Here is a 16,634-nt window from a genome sequence, read left to right on the forward strand (position 1 = left end):
GGGGGATGTGAGGATGCGGGGGGATGTGAGAGGATGCGGGGGGATGTGAGGGTGCGGGGGGATGTGAGAGGATGCGGGGGGATGTGTGAGGATGCGGGGGGATGTGAGGATGCGGGGGGATGTGAGAGGATGTGGGGGGATGTGAGAGGATGCGGGGGGATGTGAGAGGATGCGGGGGGATGTGAGAGGATGCGGGGGGATGTGAGGATGCGGGGTGATGTGTGAGGATGCGGGGGGATGTGAGGATGCGGGGGGATGTGAGAGGATGCGGGGGGATGTGAGGATGCGGGGGGATGTGAGAGGATGCGGGGGGATGTGAGGATGCGGGGTGATGTGTGAGGATGCGGGGGGATGTGAGGATGCGGGGGGATGTGAGGATGCGGGGGGATGTGAGAGGATGCGGGGGGATGTGAGAGGATGCGGGGGGATGTGAGAGGATGCAGGGGGATGTGAGAGGATGCGGGGGGATGTGAGGATGCGGGGGGATGTGAGAGGATGCGGGGGGGATGTGAGAGGATGCGGGGGGATGTGAGAGGATGCAGGGGGATGTGAGAGGATGCGGGGGAATGTGAGGATGCGGGGTGATGTGTGAGGATGCGGGGGGATGTGAGAGGATGCGGGGGGATGTGAGAGGATGCGGGGGGATGTGAGAGGATGCGAGGGGGATGCAGGGGGATGTGAGAGGATGCGGGGGGATGTGAGAGGATGCAGGGGGATGTGAGAGGATGCGGGGGGATGTGAGAGGATGCAGGGGGATGTGAGAGGATGCGGGGGGATGTGAGAGGATGCAGGGGGATGTGAGAGGATGCGGGGGGATGTGAGAGGATGCAGGGGGATGTGAGAGGATGCGGGGGGATGTGAGAGGATGCAGGGGGATGTGAGAGGATGCGGGGGGATGTGAGAGGATGCAGGGGGATGTGAGAGGATGCGGGGGGATGTGAGAGGATGCAGGTGGGATGTGAGAGGATGCGGGGGGATGTGGGAGGATGCAGGGGGATGTGAGAGGATGCGGGGGGATGTGAGAGGATGCAGGGGGATGTGAGAGGATGCGGGGGGATGTGAGAGGATGCAGGGGGATGTGAGAGGATGCGGGGGGATGTGAGAGGATGCAGGTGGGATGTGAGAGGATGCGGGGGGATGTGGGAGGATGACTTTCTCAATATCATCTATGGATTTAGCCATACTGTACACCCAGGTCAAAAAATCAATTTCCAGCGCTGGTCATAAGAGTGTTCTAAAGATTAACGAGGTCTCTCTTTCACAGGGGAAAGGATCTTCAACGATCCCAAGGGTGATAAAAAGAAGAAAAAGACGCCTTTCCCAAGACAAAGAAGAGGGTCGCGGTGTGTTAGCTGACGGAGAACTGTGGGGTCCGCTTCGGAGAGGTAAAGGCCTTAATTGTACCAGCAGACAGGGCTCTGTGGCCTTCTTGTTGAACAGTAGAATTGTAGATAGGAAGAGGAGAGAGATATCTGGCTCCACCATTTAGATCTAGGACAGTGGCGGGGATAGAGGGGGGTGATCAGAGGGTGACAACTGAGCCGCTATATACAAGAAGAACCCAAATGATGCACGCTGGAACTTCCTCTATAGAAATTATTATATAACTGTAACGGGTTTTCCCCCACCCAATCGCATATAGAGTGCATGTGAGGGGGACCCTATATGTTACCAGGTGTGGTGCAATATACTTGTCAGGCTCACAGGAGGCCTGAGCCTCTGCCAGTGAGAGCCTGGGGTGAATCCTCTGGAACAATCTTACTTACAGCGCCTCCACCTGTGTAGGATTCTAGGAGTGTAGAATGTTCCGTACACAGGACCTGCATACACAGGAGTATAAGTATAACCGTTTAGATAATAACATCACACAATACACATGCATCAACCATAAGACATCAACATTGCATAACATCAGTGTCACCCTGTAACACTACTAAGCACAACTATCCACCGCCTCGCAGGGCCTTAACCCCACACTGTATTTCCAAAGTCCTTGTACCCAAATGTACCAAGATTCCCACAACCCACCCACGTGTGGGACAGCGCTGCCCACTAAGATGAAGTGTATACTATAGGTGGTGCACTTGGTGACTTGGATAATACCTGCCTGGCTCTCCTGCAACCGGGTACCGCAGAACTGTGAAAGAGGACACGTCTGTGTCCAGCGCCAAAGCCTCAGCAATGAGGGTCTCCTTCTGAGCAAGCTCACCGCTCAGACAGTCCCTGTCTCTGCTCTGCAGAGAATGATTGACTGCAACACTGACCCTTCTTGTCAGAGCACACAGCACTGCAGCTGTGTCCCTGACTACTACACATATAATGGGGCAGGGTCCCTACCTAAGGGGCCGTCCCTATGAACTTACCCACTAAACCTAGTGGGGAGTGGGGCCTACCTGGGGTTTTCTCAGGCCTAGTACAGCAGAGCACTGCTCTCTGTACACTACCCCCCCCCCCCCCCCCAATCTCTTCCTGGATCCAACTGACTGGCATGGTCTGTGCGCAACAATGTATCCTTCTCCAGCAGGAGAAGGTGCAACACTATTTGCTGTCTGGCTGCATGTGATCTGGGTGAAAGGGCAGTCCCCAGAGGCTGCTGGGAGTTGTAGTCCTTTGTACAGCTCTTTAACATTATGGTCATGTGCGCTTGCTCCACTGACTGCAGTCTTATATACCCCTGCCCAATTAACTTTAGGCTCAGGCAGGAATATATAAAATAAGGGCTTTATTGTGCAGTCACTGCATAGATGGCATTACAACGTTGCAGGGATTAAATCAGAGGGTTCCATTCATCAGGATGGTGCATAGGCCTCCGGTTGCATTGAGGCTTACATGTCATCCTTGCAGCCTTTGTGGTAGCAGATGTTCCCCAACCCCCTAGGGGTTGGAGTGGGCACGCTCATCCCCGATGGGAGAGACTCACAGCCCTTCCTCCAGTCTCAAACTCCAGACTGGACTGCCCCACTAACTTTTGGCACTTCCCCCTGATATCAAGAAGGGGAGGGCATAGTGTCTGTACCACAATTGGCTACACACACCATGTCACCTCCTCTCCTTTCAATCAGAGGATAGCAGAAGGGGATCAATGTCCCTGGATCAGCCTGTCACAGCCTGCAATAACAATCAGGTCTTCTGTAATAGGAGGCAGAGAAGCAACAGGGCCAGCCATGCTACATTCTCCCCTGGGTGGAAATACCAAGGTCCTCGCTTGGGGACCAATGATTCACCATCCATCATTCTGGAGCCTGCAAAAATACAACAGGTTATACACAGTAGATGGTACAACATAACCATATAGTTCACAGAACCCCTGATTCATCCACTGACTACAGTGATGAAAACGAACTCTTTAACATAAGTGTATAGGGTATATCTACTTGTAATATTTGGGATTGGGTTTCTTAACTGCCCGTCCTTCAAAGTCCTTGACCCATACAAAATATACCTTGGGTCCACAAGTATCCTTGTGAACCTCCACCCGATCTTTGAATATACAGGTCCCTGTAATCCATTCCCTTATTACTGTACAAATGTGGGTTTCAGTGACATGCTCTTTATATTTATGCTCCGCAGTAGTGCACTGGTATTAGGTTTCATGTAGGAGTCCGACTATCACGGTAACATTACTGTATCACCGTTTATTTATTGGTTATTATACATGTTCTAGAGAGAGCGCCCTAGCTAGCTAGAAGGTGATGCCGGTAGCACCCAGATCTGGGCACATGGAATTCTTATATCACTTTTATTTAAATAAACTTTAAAATGAACGTGCCCGGAAAGCAATATGGGTTAAAAGTGATTCAAATCCCAACTGGAGAGGACCGTGATTACCTGTAATATTTCGATAAACCGCAGTGGGTTCCATAGTGCTGTGAAATAGGGTCGCCAGGTGTACAGTATTGTCCTGTATTTGAACATTCGGTCCAGTAACAAATTCAAGGTAATACTGGACATGTATGTGTATGTGTATACCGGTATTACCTCTCTGGGCGTGTATGTGTATACCGGTATTACCTCTCTGGGCGTGTATGTGTATACCAGTATTACCTCTCTGTGCGTGTGTATGTGTATACCGGTATTACCTCTCTGGGTGTGTATGTGTATACCGGTATTACCTCTCTGGGCGTGTATGTGTATACCGGTATTACCTCTCTGGGCGTGTATGTGTATACCGGTATTACCTCTCTGGGTGTGTATGTGTCCGGTATTACCTCTCTGGGTGTGTATGTGTATACCGGTATTACCTCTCTGGGCGTGTATGTGTATACCGGTATTACCTCTCTGGGCGTGTATGTGTATACCGGTATTACCTCTCTGGACGTGTATGTGTATACCAGTATTACCTCTCTGGGCGTGTATGTGTATACCGGTATTACCTCTCTGGGCGTGTATGTGTATACCGGTATTACCTCTCTGGGCGTGTATGTGTATACCGGTATTACCTCTCTGGGTGTGTATGTGTATACCGGTATTACCTCTCTGGGCGTGTATGTGTATACCGGTATTACCTCTCTGGGTGTGTATGTGTATACCGGTATTACCTCTCTGGGCGTGTATGTGTATACCGGTATTACCTCTCTGGGCGTGTATGTGTATACCGGTATTACCTCTCTGGGCATGTATGTGTATACCGGTATTACCTCTCTGGGCGTGTATGTGTATACCGGTATTACCTCTCTGGGCGTGTATGTGTATACCAGTATTACCTCTCTGGGCGTGTATGTGTATACCAGTATTACCTCTCTGGGCGTGTATGTGTATACCAGTATTATCTCTCTGTGTGTGTATGTGTATACCGGTATTACCTCTCTGGACATGTATGTGTATACCGGTATTACCTCTGTGTGCATGTATGTGTATACCGGTATTACCTCTGTGTGCGTGTATGTGTATACCGGTATTACCTCTCTGTGCGTGTATGTGTATACCGGTATTACCTCTCTGTGCGTGTATGTGTATACCGGTATTACCTCTCTGGGCGTTTATGTGTACTGTATGTATGTGTAAACCGGTATTACCTCTCTGGGCGTGTATGTGTATTCCGGTATTACCTCTCTGGGCGTGTATGTGTATACCGGTATTACCTCTCTGGGCGTGTATGTGTATTCCGGTATTACCTCTCTGGGCGTGTATGTGTATACCGGTATTACCTCTCTGGACGTGTATGTGCATACCGGTATTACCTCTCTGGGCGTGTATGTGTATACCGGTATTACCTCTCTGGGCGTGTATGTGTATTCCAGTATTACCTCTCTGGCCGTGTATGTGTATACTGGTATTACCTCTCTGGACGTGTATGTGCATACCGGTTTTACCTCTCTGGGCGTGTATGTGTATACCGGTATTACCTCTCTGGGCGTGTATGTGTATACCGGTATTACCTCTCTGGGCGTGTATGTGTATTCCGGTATTCCCTCTCTGGGTGTGTATGTGTATACCGGTATTACCTCTCTGGGCGTGTATGTGTATACCGGTATTACCTCTCTGGGCGTGTATGTGTATTCCGGTATTACCTCTCTGGGTGTGTATGTGTATACCGGTATTACCTCTCTGGGTGTGTATGTGTATACCGGTATTACCTCTCTGGGTGTGTATGTGTATACCGGTATTACCTCTCTGGGTGTGTATGTGTATACCGGTATTACCTCTCTGGGTGTGTATGTGTATACCGGTATTACCTCTCTGGGCGTGTGTGTATTCGGGAATTACCTCTCTGGGTTTGTATGTGTATACAGGTATTACCTCTCTGGGCGTGTATGTGTATACCGGTATTAATTACCTCTCTGGACGTGTACGTGTATTCCGGTATTACCTCTCTGGACGTGTATGTGCATACCGGTATTACCTCTCTGGGCGTGTATGTGTATACCGGTATTACCTCTCTGGGCGTGTGTGTGTATACCGGTATTACCTCTCTGGGCGTGTATGTGTATACTGGTATTACCTCTCTGGGCGTGTATGTGTATACCGGTATTACCTCTGTGGGCGTGTATACCGGTATTACCTCTCTGGGCGTGTATGTGTATACCGGTATTACCTCTCTGGGCGTGTATGTGTATTCCGGTATTACCTCTCTGTGCGTGTATGTGTATTCCGGTATTACCTCTCTGTGCGTGTATGTGTATTCCGGTATTACCTTTCTGGGCGTGTATGTGTATACCGGTATTACCTCTCTGGGTGTGTATGTGTATACCGGTATTACCTCTCTGGGTGTGTATGTGTATACCGGTATTACCTCTCTGGGCGTGTATGTGTATTCCGGTATTACCTCTCTGGGCGTGTATGTGTATTCCGGTATTACCTCTCTGGGTGTGTATGTGTATACCGGTATTACCTCTCTGGGCGTGTATGTGTATACCGGTATTACCTCTCTGGGCGTGTATGTGTATACCGGTGTAGCCAGGTCACTTGTTGCCCCCTGCGACCTCCCAGGGAGCCTCCGTGGCCAGGACTGGTGTCGGGTACTGCCGGAGGCCAGCGGCAGACCCGATGGCCATTCCGGAGGGTGGGGGCCGAGGAGGGAGCAGCGCCTCTTCTCCGCGAGCGGGCCGGTTGCCGGGGACGCGATCGGGCCATCGCTAAGGCCGCGGTAGCGTCTCTAAGGTCCCGGCGGCTGGCGAAGAGGGCGCCGCCATTGCCTAGCCACTCGCGCATGCGCAGTGATCGCGCAGGTGCGGGAGGAACCCCAGAGTCAGGGAGAGTCGCGCGAGGGCCAGAACAGAGTAGGGAAAGGTTGAGGCGGCCCCCAAAGACTCGCGCATGCGCAGGAAAGGCGCGCACGCGGTCCCTATGTGTTTTTAGGCTCCATGGGACTACAACTCCCATGGGGCATAGCGAGACAGGCACCAGGTGTCTCATAGGAGCCAATAGGGCTGCAGGATTGCGCTGGAGGAAAGGATACATTTCGCGGGCTTGCACCACGCTAGTGAGTCAGAGGAAGGAGCAGACAAGGGAAGGAGGTAGGGTACAGGAGAGAGGGACTCCCCTGTATTAGGCAAGCACCCCCTTGGTCCGAGATATCTCAGCTCCCCAGTAAGGTGAGTGTTGCCAGGAGCAGCCCTCAGGTTAGGGACCCTGCCACTTACATTAGTGGGAGCTGGAAGTAGGAAGTCTGCAGTTAAGAGAGTTGGAGTCAGGGAGCTGTAGGGAAGGAAGGGTGCGGGGAGCGAGTGCAGCTTCTGCCCCATATAGGTACCTACACTCCAGGTAGGCCCCAACTCCCCACTAGTTGGGTGGGTAACTGCTTAGGGAGGTCCTAGAGAGGGACGCGGCCCCTAGTTTGGAGTGCTGCCTTGTCAGAGTCACAGCGGGCAGTGCTGTGAGGTCTGACAGGCAGGCCCCTTGTTGCGCAGCATGTTGGCTGCAGCCTCCAGTGAGCTACAGCTTGCTGCTGTAGGCGCTGGGACTAGGTAGAAGGTAGTGAGGCTGAAGGGACTTGGGTAGTTAGGGGAGTGGAACAGGTCATTACCCCCTACCGGCCATAGGAGTTCCCCAAGCCACTACAGGTTGCTGTACTACAGGGACAGGCCCTAGGTTAGGGTTCCTGTCACGTTAGCACCACTTAGATAGATAGGGACACAGCGGCTGCTGCTGTTCCTGTGGAAGCGGTTGGACCCACGTTGGGGTCCACAGAGACGATTCCAGAGTGGGACCACCCTAGCGGTCCGCATGTGCAAGGAGTTCGGTTGGAGGATCAGACGGATTCATCACACGTCTGACCCTTTGAGAAGATTGTTGCTGACTGGGTTATTGTAACAATGTTTTTCTGTATAAGTGGAAAAGAAAATGGTTTTTAACAATCCCCAAAGTTGATATTTTTATTCCAGTACTGTTCAGAGGAAGGCATTTAGTATGGATACAAATCCATTTGCATAGGAAGCTACTCCGCCTCTGAGCTTCAAAGAATCAGCTTCAAAGGCAGTCCAGGATATGAAGGTGGTGACCATTTGTTGGCAGGGATGTGGAGGTGTTAACCCCTGTGTCTGGAAACAGCTTGTAGTTGAATAGTGAGCCAAGTAAAGTGTTAAGTGGGGAGGGGTAGATGCAAACACCTCCATCTTAGCAGACGGCCATGTTAGGTATAGGGAGTTGTAACCCTATAATAATCTGTGCAGCCATCAGGGATCAATTCCATCTGGGTTCCATCATGTAACAGATTTACCTAAGGATTCCTGCAAGAAACATTTAAGCTTCCAGATTTTAAGTTTCATCACGAACGAAGCAGCTCCAGCCGAGTACACAGCAGTGGCAAGTTGCACTGTTTCCCGGCTCTTTTTGCGAGCAACTCCCGCTACTGGGAAATTGCTCCTAGAGACTTTGTTTTGCAACATTTTGTGTTTTGAACATTTTATTTAGTTTGACCCCTTTCCAGTAAGTGTATTTTCGTGTTATTTTGTAAATCAAGCTGTGTATGTTCATTGTGTGAATAAATTACAATTTATTTTATCTTCTGCTTTGCTCAGTTAAACGATCCGGGTATTTTTGTGTTAAAAGCATTGGTCTCCCGTGACACTGCCCCACTAAAGTGTTGAGTTGGTGCACTGGAGAGTTGGGTACCTGCCGGGTGTGCAGATGAAGATGGGTGTCACGGTAACTTATGACAAGATATAATGAACACCAAATATCTGGGTTGAACTGAACGAGTATTACACTGGCGACACACTTTATTCGAGCTCGGCTAGTCCCACGAATTCGGGTATACCCGGGTGTATTGAGGTTTGTGACTGTTTTCTGCCCGAGTGCATTGGGTTATTTTCCAGGCAGGGATTGAAGCATTTTATTCCCGCTGGCTGCAATACTGCACAGTATATATATATACTGCATTACAATTCATGAATTTATGCCATCTGGTAGACACGCGTAGCATTGCAGCCTATTAAATCCTAATCATTATCATTTAACAGATCAGCCGCCCGTCAGCCAGGCATGAACCCAGGCTGGGAAGGCAAATGCAACGGGGCTTGTCAGAGGTGAGGAGCGGCGCATTCCAGGTATCTGCCAGGTACATACTGGGTATTTGCTCGAATAAAGTGTGTCGGTGCAGTAGATATAATAAAATATATTTATTCCTTAAAAAAGGTGAACACAGCAATATAGTACAATTAACAGGCAAGAAGGTAACACTTACTTAGGGTTGGGGGATGGAGAAGTATCAGCTAGCAATTCTCCAGCAATCCGGTGACATTCCAGGTGGAATCAGAAGAAGAACTAAAAACTGTAGGGTTGACACAGTTTATATACCTGTGTAACCCTATTCTTAACATTGAGTACAGACTATTGGTGAACAATTATCTGTATCCAATCCCTAACGTGGAGACACAGTTTAACCCATGCCCCCCAGCTAGTTAGCCCATGTGTACTGGGACTCTGAAGGTCTTATTTCTGTAGCCCCATAATGAAATCAGGGGCGACGACCAGTCTACCAAATGAAGTATCTGGAAGGCTCTTCATTGTTTGTAGGTGTAGCTACAACACTTACAAACTACTCCAGTTTGACGCTTCTCCGCCCGCAGGTAACAATTAGAGTGGCAGAGTATGTTGATCAGGACTTGGTTCCTAGTGTAAACAATCAGGGCAGTTAACTTTTGATCACAGGGCTTATGCTAAATCATCCGGCTGCCCTTCCTGACCTATTAGCATAGCAGATGGAGTCTGCATTTTCAGAGCAGATCCAAAATACCATATACACTTTAATATCTGCACAGATTAATAAGTTCCGTTCTGGTGGGCCCAGTGGGTCGAAATTTGCCAGTTTTAATGCCTACAGTGACTCCACATATTGGCCAAATTTCAACTCTTTGCGACCTCCAGAACCGGAGATACAAAAATGCACTTTAAAACATTTTTAAAATACAGGATTATAATGAAACATGGGAACAGGGGAACATACATTTTCCTGACATGACAAGGTGTAAGCCACATCCCTGAACCGCAGTCCAGTTAACCCCTTGCCTCCTTGGTGAGGCCAGGGGGTGACCATATGGGGTGCAACCCCTTTAATACCGGACCGACCCCCCTCTCCCTCTATAATGGGATCCATGGATCTGAAGTGCTAAACCGCAAAGCCTCCTCTTCTACTTTGGGTGGATCCCGCATGGACTGTCCCACCATGAAGAGAGCCTATGTATAGATGGGTGATCTGATCACCTAAGGCCAGCGCAGCCGCGTCATACTGTAGCTTTGTCACTATGGTCTGGCTCTGGACCGCAGTCACCATGCGGCGTCTCACTGACACTGATAGTGCTAAGCGGGACAGTGTCTCTGTCTAAGGGCACAAGTCCCTATAGCAACCACAAGTTATGGTTATAACAGATCTTATTTTACTACGGGCCCACTGATCAGCCTCATAATGGGGTGCCCCAATTTGGTCGTAGGTCATCCGATTGGGTGGATGCCTAGCTCTCTGGCTCCGCCTGAGCAGCTTTTCTGCGACTCCGTCGAGGGAGTAGTACACACAGTCCTGAGGCTCAGCCTCTCCCACTGAGGGCATAAATGTCTCTACATAGTCTCTGCTTGGGATGAAGCATGGGCTTCTGGGGTTGACTTATTGGAGCCACCCTAGGGGGTGTTGTTTGTCAGGGCTTTTTACCCGTGGCTCCTCTGCGAGGTGCTCCAGGATTTTGGGGTCCCCTTTGAGAGGGTCCCTCCATAGGATCCTCTATGGTCTCATTGATGGTTTCTTGTTCAGTCTCTTGGCTAGCTTTGGATTGTTCCGTCTCACAGTCCAGTGTTGTAGCCGGTATCTCTGGTTCATCGTCTCTCACTTGTTGGATAGGAAGAAGGTGGTTACGGTGCCAGACCCTTACCCGGCCATCCGTGTCTTTTATACGGTAGACTGGGAGGCCCGGCATCTGTGACTCGACCTCGAACACCCCATCATGCCAACGGTCGGCTAGTTTATGATTCCCAGGAATCCTGAGGTTGCAGAGAAGCATGGCATCTCCAGGACGGATTTCCCGGTATCTGAACTTGTGATCATATCTCCTCTTATTGTTGGCATTGAGTTGGGCGGCGGACTTCTTGTCTTGATGGTAAGCCTGTTGCAGGTTTTCCTGAAGCCTTTGCACATATTGGAAATGCATTGGATTGTGTATCCTATCTGTTGAAACTTGCAGACGTACATCCACCGGCAGCCTGGCTTCTCGCTCAAACATGAGGAATTATGGGGAGAATCCTGTGGACTTGTGTCAGGTACAGTTGTACGCATGTACCAAAGTTTCCACATGTCTGCTCCACTCTGCCTTCTGAGCGCTTCTCAGCGTGCCGAGCATGTCCAGCAACGTCCTGTTAAATCGCTCCGTCAGAGCTTCACCCTCCAGATGGTACGGAGTTGTCCAGGACTTGGTGATATCCAGGATTTTGAGTAGCTCCCGGATCAGTTTGCTTTCAAAATCCCGGGCTTGGTCGGAATGAAGCTGTTGGGCAGGCCATAATGCACAAAGTACCTTTCCCACAATATCTTCGCCACCGTGATGGCCTTCTGGTCTTTGGTTGGGAAGGCTTGTGCATATCGCGTGTAATGGTCCGTGATAACCAGCACATTACAGATACCTCGGACATCAGGCTCGATGCACAGGAAATCCATGCACACCAAGTCCATGGGGTCTGAGCTCTTCAGGTGAGCCATTGGTGCGCTCGGGTAGGAAGAGTCTTGCGTTGAATACACCTGGAGCACCACCGACAGTGTAGTTCCATAGACTCACGCATTTTTGGCCAGAACAAACGATCTCTGATGAGTCCAAAGGTCTTCTCCACACCGAGATGTCCATGCTCATTGTGCAAGGCTTTTAGGACCATATGTTGTAGGTTCCTGTGGAGAACCAGTTTTCTTCTATCCGGGTGGTTGTGCTATTGCACCACCCGATAGAGTAGCCCATTGTCGATCTCGAACTTATCTGCTTCTCGCATGAGAATGGCGACCATGTCGCTGGGAGCACGTTTCAGAATTGCAGGCTTGTTTTTCTGGACAGCCTGATGGATGATGCCAGCTATGGGGTCACAGATCTGATATTGGACCATATCCTTCCACGCTATGATCTTACCGTGGGTGATGTTCACCCCTTCTGGGTCACAGTAAGCGGCAGGGATGGCTTTGGATTGACATCCTAACGAGTCTGCAACCCTTAACTCTGAGAATGACACTCCATCTTCTATGTTGCACATGGCTCTCATCCCTGGTCCCGGTATCTCCTCCCAGCAGTCATCGTTTGGAGTGGAGCTCAGTCCTGGTCTTCGAGATAGGGCATCCACTCCTATATTCAGAGGACCTGGTTTATATTTCAGCGTGAATTGGTAGTTTGACAACGCTGCCAGCCATCGGTGGCCGGTAGCATCCAGTTTGGCGGATGTCAGTATGTAGGTGAGTGGATTATTATCCGTCCTGACTTCGAAAGTTATGCTGTACAAGTAGTCATGGAGTTTGTCCACGATGGCCCATTTGATGGCGAGGAACTCCAACTTGTGTACCGGATAATTCTGCTCGCTGGGAGTCAAACTGCGGCTGATGTAAGCTACTGGTCGGAGCCACTCCAGGTGTTCAGAGATCAGCCCCCACTATTGCATGCTTCTTACCTCCTGCCCACTGACACTCAAACAGGAGAATTATGAAGGGTCTTTATTAGGCATTCACTGTAGATCTTCTTTGTAGAGCGGTGCAGGGTCTCAGAGGCTCCAGGCTTCTGGATGATGCTTACACCAGATATTATAGGGCATTTTGTTGGTATGATCAGATGTTCCCCCAGCCCCAGGGGCTGGAGGTGGGCTCGTTCATCCCACCATGGGAGAGGCTCATAGCCCTACTGCTCTGTTCCTCATCTAGAGCAGGACTGAGTAAAATTGGCACTGCCCCTAATCAGGAAGCAGAAGGGGCGGGCTCATGGTCTATACCTATCCCTGATAGGCTTACACAGGCTATGAGTCAACACATTACTTCTGTCCATCAGAGAGGAGCATGAAGGGGGGTTACAAGCCCACAGAATTAACCCCTTACAGCCTGCAGCTCACAGGACTTACATAACAGGGAGAGGAAAGACAGGCAGAAAAGACTTACCGTGCTACATACTGTTTTGCCATGGGGTTTTATAATAAATCCTGTTACCTAACCCTGTGGTAGAAAAGTGTGATCTCCCTCCTCCCCACTATTACATCGCCAGCGCAGATCAACGGCTGATCTCGTATGTTTTATTTCCGTGTGTACGGTTTTTGTGTGCTAGCCATTTCTGAAGAAATTAAATAACTAGTGCACACCGCGGTGTGGGCGCAAACCCATTTCTTAACCGCGCAAAATTATAACGCAGCTATGTCTCCGTGCTCTGATGGCAGGGGTGGAGGCGTGGGGCTCCTGCTCTCCTCTCTGTCGTTACCGAACCCTTCCTATTCCTCCCTCTCTTGCTTTTCCCTCCTTTGAGGCTCACACTGTCCAGATTTTCTCTCCTCTCCCTGTTCATGTGGCGATCATCTATCGCCCACCTACCTCTACTCATCCCCCTTCTGCCTTTATCACTCACTTTGAATCCTGGCTATCTTTCTTTCTCTCCTCAGACTCCCCTGTTCTTCTCCTTGGGGACTTCAATTGCCACATTGATGACCCCTCTCTCCCTTGGGCTTCCCGCTTTCTTTCTCTAACCTCTTCTTTTGGCCTTCAACAGTGGACTGCAGCCAGCACCCACAAGGATGGCCACTACTTAGACCTGGTTTTCACTAAGAACTTCTCTCTCTCCGATTTCTCCATTTCCCCTTTTCCTCTCTCTGACCATCATCTCATCTCATTCTCTCTATCTCGCTTCTCCCCTTCTCCACCTCCGTCTACACCCCGGTTCTGCAGAAACCTGCGCTCTATTCAATTACCTGACTTTGAGTCCACTTTACGCTCCTCCCTCTCCTCTCTCAGCTCTGCTACAGACCCTGACAACCTGGTCAGGAACTACAACTCTGCCTTGTCCTCCTCTCTTGATCTACATGCCCCGCTTTCTCTCTGCCGCACTCGCCCTTCTAACCCTAGACCTTGGCTAAATTCCCACACGCGCATGCTGCGTTCCTCCACTCGTTCCTCTGAACGCCTCTGGAGGAAGTCTCACACTCTCGCAGACTTCCTTCACTACAAATTTATGCTATCCTGTTTCAACTCTGCCCTCTCGCAAGCTAAACAAGCCTACTTTTCTGCACTAATCAACATGCACAAGTCTAACCCACGCCGACTGTTCTCTGTCTTTGCTACTCTATTCAAACCACCCTCAGCTGCCTCTCCTTCCTCCATCTCCGCTCAGGACTTTGCTGACTATTTTTAGGAAAAGGTGGAATCCATACGTCAGAACATCCCCTCTGTTTCTTCTTCCCATCCTACACCTCTTCCTAACTCTCCTCCTGCCTTCCTTGACTCTTTTTCCACTGTCTCAGAGGAGGATGTGTCGCTGTTGATCGCCTCTTCTCCCTCTACCACTTGCCCTCTTGACCCCATTCCCTCCCATCTCCTAAAACCTCTTGCTCCTACTATAATCCCTACACTCACACACATTTTTAACTCCTCCCTCTGCTCTGGAACCTTTCCATCCTCCTTCAAACATGCAACAGTCATACCATTACTCAAAAACAGCAAGCTTGACCCTACCTGTCTTTCTAACTATCGACCTGTCTCCCTCCTGCCTTTTGCCTCTAAACTCCTTGAACGTCTTGTATTTTCTCGCTTGCTCCATTTTCTCAACACCTATTCTCTCCTAGACCCTCTACAATCTGGCTTCCGCACTGCTCACTCCACGGAAACAGCCCTCACTAAAATAACTGACGACCTCCATGCTGCCAAAGACAGAGGTCATTACACTCTGCTCATATTACTCGACCTCTCTGCAGCATTTGATACTGTGGATCACACTCTTCTCCTTCACATTCTCCATACTCTTGGTATTTGGAACAAAGCTCTATCCTGGATCTCATCCTACCTCTCCCATCGTACTTTCAGTGTCTCTTCTGCTAACACCTCCTCCTCCTCTATTGATCTCTCTGTGGGGGTACCCCAGGGCTCTGTCCTGGGACCTCTTCTCTTATCTCTGTACACGCTCTCTCTAGGTGACCTAATAACATCTTTTGGGTTTAAATATCACCTCTATGCTGACGACACACAAATATACTTTTCAACACCCGACCTTACACCTGCTATACAGACCAAAGTTTCTGAATGTCTCTCTGCTATATCATCCTGGATGGCCCTCCGTCGCCATTCACCCAGTAGCCCAAGCACGCTGCCTAGGGGTCACACTCGACTCCTCTCTCACATTCACCCCTCACATTCAAAACATTTCTAAAACTTGTCGCTTTTTCCTCCGCAATATAACAAAGATACGCCCTTTCCTCTGTTGCTCGACTGCTAAAACTCTAACTCAGGCCCTCATTCTCTCCCATCTTGATTACTGTAACCTCCTGTTGTCCGGCCTTCCTGCCTCTCACCTGTCTCCCCTACAATCTATCCTAAACGCTGCTGCCAGAATCACTCTACTCTTTCCTAAATCTGTCTCAGCATCTCCCCTCATGAAATCCCTCTCCTGGCTTCCAATCAAATCCCGCATCTCACACTCCATTCTTCTCCTCACTTTTAAAGCTTTAGACTCTTCTGCCCCTCCTTACATCTCAGCCCTAATTTCTCGCTATGCACCATCCCGACTCTTGCGTTCTGCTCAAGGATGTCTTCTTTCTACCCCCTTTGTATCTAAAGCCCTCTCCCGCCTTAAACCTTTTTCACTGACTGCCCCACACCTCTGGAATGCCCTTCCCCTCAGTACCCGACTAGCACCTTCTCTATCCACCTTTAAGACCCACCTTAAGACACACTTGCTTAAAGAAGCATATGAATAGCACTGTGAATATTCTGAACACATGATACATAAAGCTTGGCCCCCTGCAGACGCACTTTCCAGAACTCCCTCCTACTGTCTCTGTATGTTATCCCTACCTACCAATTAGATTGTAAGCTCCTCGGGGCAGGGACTCCTCTTCCTTAATGTTATGTTTATGTCTAAAGCACTTATTCCCATGATCTGTTATTTATATTATCTGTTATTTATTCGATTACCACATGTATTACTACTGTGAAGCGCTATGTACATTAATGGCGCTATATAAATAAAGACATACAATACAATACAATGTCGACCTCGTATTTAATATGCCGTGGAGACTCTCACTGACTCTGAAGGTCTCTCCTTCAGCACAGGGGTGTCTGCTGCTTCACAGCATATTGTATAGGTGCCTTAGATCAGGGGGGCTCAACTCTGGGCCTCAACTTCCCCCCAATAGGTCAGGTTTTCAGAATATCCCTGCTTCAGCACAGGTGGCTCAATCCATCCCTGCTTCAGCACAGGTGACTCAATCAGTCCCTGCTTCAGCACAGGTGGCTCAATCCATCCCTGCTTCAGCACAGGTGGCTCAATCCATCCCTGCTTCAGCACAGGTGGCTCAATCCATCCCTGCTTCAGCACAGGTGACTCAAACAGTCCCTGCTTCAGCACATATGACTCAATCAGTCTCTACTTCAGCACAAGTGGCTCAATCAGAGGCTCAACCTTTCACTGAGTCACTTGTGCTGAAGCTGGGATATCCTGAAAACCTGCCCTCTAGGTGGGGCTTAAGGACTGGAATTTCTCCACCGC

This window comes from Ascaphus truei, chromosome 2 (genome assembly GCF_040206685.1).
Source record: "Ascaphus truei isolate aAscTru1 chromosome 2, aAscTru1.hap1, whole genome shotgun sequence".
Lineage (NCBI taxonomy): Eukaryota > Metazoa > Chordata > Amphibia > Anura > Ascaphidae > Ascaphus > Ascaphus truei.